The sequence below is a fragment of the Bos indicus x Bos taurus genome, chromosome 9 (assembly GCF_003369695.1).
Source record: "Bos indicus x Bos taurus breed Angus x Brahman F1 hybrid chromosome 9, Bos_hybrid_MaternalHap_v2.0, whole genome shotgun sequence".
Classification (NCBI taxonomy): Eukaryota; Metazoa; Chordata; class Mammalia; order Artiodactyla; family Bovidae; genus Bos; species Bos indicus x Bos taurus.
This window is the reverse complement of record NC_040084.1, coordinates 87,623,763-87,627,419: the sequence shown is the minus strand read 5'-3', so window position 1 is coordinate 87,627,419 and position 3,657 is coordinate 87,623,763.

Here is a 3,657-nt window from a genome sequence, read left to right as displayed (position 1 = left end):
GTATGTCTTGAGAATAAATTCCTTCTATTAGATGTTGGAAAGTTTTACCCTAAGCCAAGGAGTCCATGCAGCGTAAGAAGCAGTGATCGTAACTGTTATTTCTGTTCAGTTTTTGACAGAGCCAACAAGGTAAATATCCTAAACATGAAACAACAGGAAAAATCCCACTTCCATGAAGAAAGAAAAAAACCTGACCTCTGTAATATGCAAATATTAACAAAGGTTGGAACCCATTCACATCTGGGAAGTAAATCATGGATGGATTTAACCTAGCATTCATCAAATAAATAGAGGCCACAGTGATGATCCTAATTAAAAGAAAATTAATCTCCATGTCATACAGTAAACACTGACAGAAGGTAACACATCCATGGTTATTTCCTTAAGATTACATTAACCATGGTTAGAATCTCTTATCGTTTCCCATGTCTCAGTCTACATGCTGCCAGCATTTAAAAGAACAGTTTAAAATTCAGTCCTGCAAAGTAAGCAAAAAGCAGACAGATGACTGAATTTTTCTATCTTCATACCTATGTTTCATCATCCAGAAAAATAACCAGTAACTAGAACTACAAGAAAAGGTGCCTTATGAACTTTCAGTGAAAGCCCAATCAAGTCAAATATGTTTTCACCATAATATTCTGTGAAAACCAAACACACTGGATAAGTTGTGAGCTACAGTTCCAAAATACAAGATAAGGCCCCCAAGTGGTTCCTTCATAGACTTTTTCCCCATTGTTGGCTCTTCAGGATGTTGTAAAATCTTCTCCAACAGCTTCCATCTCTGCCCATACAATTCCACACCTGATGCTCTGACCTTGTACTAATGGTCCATGTGTATAAGTTGCCTCCTGCATTTTGAGAAGGCTGTACCTTACATGTTTTAAGTCTTTCATAATGCTTCTCATGAGACTAAACACAGCTGGCCCATGAGAAATCTTTATTACTACAGCATTAGGGGATAGTTTATATGTTCTAAAGTGAAGTCGATCAGTCATGTCCGACTCTTTGTGACCCAAGGTCCGTAGCCCACCAAGCTCCTCCGTCCATGGGATTCTCCAGGCAAGAATACTGGAGTGGGTTGCCATTTCCTTCTCCAGTGTATGTTCTAAAGTAAAGGCTATTCTAGGTCAGTAGTTTTCAAGCTTTCAAACAATGCTTTCTAACTGTTGTTCAATTAAATTCTCTAGTTTGACAAAAATCATTTTTCCCCCCCTAACCAAATGGCAACCCACTCCAGTATTCTTGCCTAGAGAATCCCATGGACAGAGGAGTCTAGCAGGCTACAGTCCATGGGGTCACAAGAGTTGGACATGACTTGGCAGTGAAATGACCACCACCAACAACCAGTAAGTCAGACAGGAAACCAAGGCTGGGTTATGAGTCAGGGAGGCCCTGCTGGCCAGTGACTCTCTTCTTGGCGGCACTTCCTGTGGTATTTGTGGAGAAACTTCTGTCTCGTGGATCCCACATCACAAATACATAAATGCAGACCTCCAACCACCAAATACATAGAGGGAAGGGTGAGAGATGACTCCTGCCCAGTTTTCTGACACTGTGGGTTCCACATGTAAGACTGAGAAGGCAAGAGGTGAATGTTTTGGTGCTGATTTTTGTCTTAGATAGTTAGAGGAGGGCTTTGTATTCACGCTGGGCCAGATCATCACCTCTAATCCACACAGTACTACTTTCAGCAATCTACTGACAAGCCCAGGGTTGCCAATGACTCCCGGAGACCATAAAGAATTCAGGAAGCTCCACATCTTGGTTCTGAGCTTCCTCCCAGCACAGTTTTCTCCCAGTCCATGCCAGGCCTCCTTCAGGCTTTCTCCTCATATTGAGCCCTGCACCGCTCATTCTGTGCCCTAGTCCTTGCTATTCTCGCCCCACCTGCAACCAGGCCAACAAGACCAAAGCCCACCCATCATTCCTCAAGTCCTAGTGCTCAGGCTTCCTTGTCCCCAAGCCTTTCCTGTACTGCCCCAGCTGAGCTAGCTCTCACCTTCTCTGAGCCCCATGGCACTGGCTCTGGATTTCCATCTTTCACTTATTATTATGTAATTCAGCTTCTCTAACAGACCTGGGTCCTCCAAGTTTACTTGGTGTATGCTTCATCCAGAGCAAAGGATGCAGTTCCTCATGATGGTATTTAACAATACTCATTGAATAAATGGGAGGCTATGTAGTCACTGCATGTGATAAGACACGTGATATTGGAATATGGTATCTGTGTTTTCTTTTACTACTTATTTTTCCTTCTTTATTAGTTCATTTTGCTTATTTGTTTATTGTTGACTGTCATCTAAATTGAAAGCCTCTATCCCCTAAACTCCACCTTTAAAGCCTACTTGTTCCAAGAAATCTGTTTCTTCTTCTTCTTCTTCCAGTTTTTCCCTCTCCATATAAAATAACTATCTTTGACTAGAACAGATAAAAATATGAGGAATGAAAAAGCCACCACTCAGGATGAAGTGTGATTTCAGCAGGACAATGTCAGGATGCCATGAACTCTAATGAGTTTATGAACAGTTTAAAGACCTGATAAGGCTTATATCAACTCTAATGGGGTCTTTCTCCTACTCAAGATCAGGATCCTTTCTGAGACCTCAAATTGCTCCCCATGCTTTAATCTCTTTGTCAGTTGAGGTGGCCAAGATTCAAGCTACTTCATCCCCAACAGAGCAACCCCCTCCCACCCTGCTGCAGACTATTCTCCCCCAGTTTCCTAAGTCAGTTCAACTATCCCCCTGCTACCTCCCTCCTCCTCTTTTTGCTGCCCAGAAATCAAGTACGTAGACTAGCCTTTTTTTCTTATGTGTTCTCACGATGAGAAAACAGGCCCTAGCTAAACAACCAGGGCACATTTATAGAGATTCCGGAAGTTCTACAATCATGATGTAGATTGGATGTAAGCTCCACTTCTGGGCTTGAGCATAAAGCTTATTTTTCCCTTCACCCTTCCACGAAAGCCAGTGAGTCCTTTTCTCCACTGCAGCCCCTGTTCCTAAGACAATAAAGCAGCACACGTATGACCCGCCTCTACCATGTAGGCAAGCCTTTGTCCATTTCTATAGGAGGAAACATAATTAGAAGTGAATTCCAAATTGCCAGGTAGAGAAAGTCAATTCACTATTAGAAATAATTACCCAACTGTTACACATGAGTTACAGAGAAGAGTGGAATCTCCTTCTCTAGGAAGCTTTTTGTTTCTGCTTTTTACTTTTTTTTTTAATTGGGGTATAGTTGCCTTACAATGCTGTTCTAGTTTCTGCCATTCAATGAAGCAAACCAGCCGTATGTATATATATCCCCTCCCTCCCCCACAACACCCCACCCTTCAAGGTCACCTTGGGGTTCCCAGGTGGCACAGATGGTAAAGAATCCACCTGCCAAGGCAGGAGACACAAGAGACATGGTTTCAGTCCCTGGATTGGGAAGATCCCCTGGACTAGGAAATGGCAACCCATTCCAGTATTCTTGCCTGGAAAGTTCCATGGACAGAGGAGCATGGTGAGCTTCAGTCCATAGAGTTGTGAAGAGTTGGACACGACTAAGAAGGAATAAAGAGTAGGTCACCTACTCAGAGCACCAAACTGAGTTTCCTGTTCTATATAGCAGGTTCCCACTAATTACCGATTTTCCACACGATAGTGTATA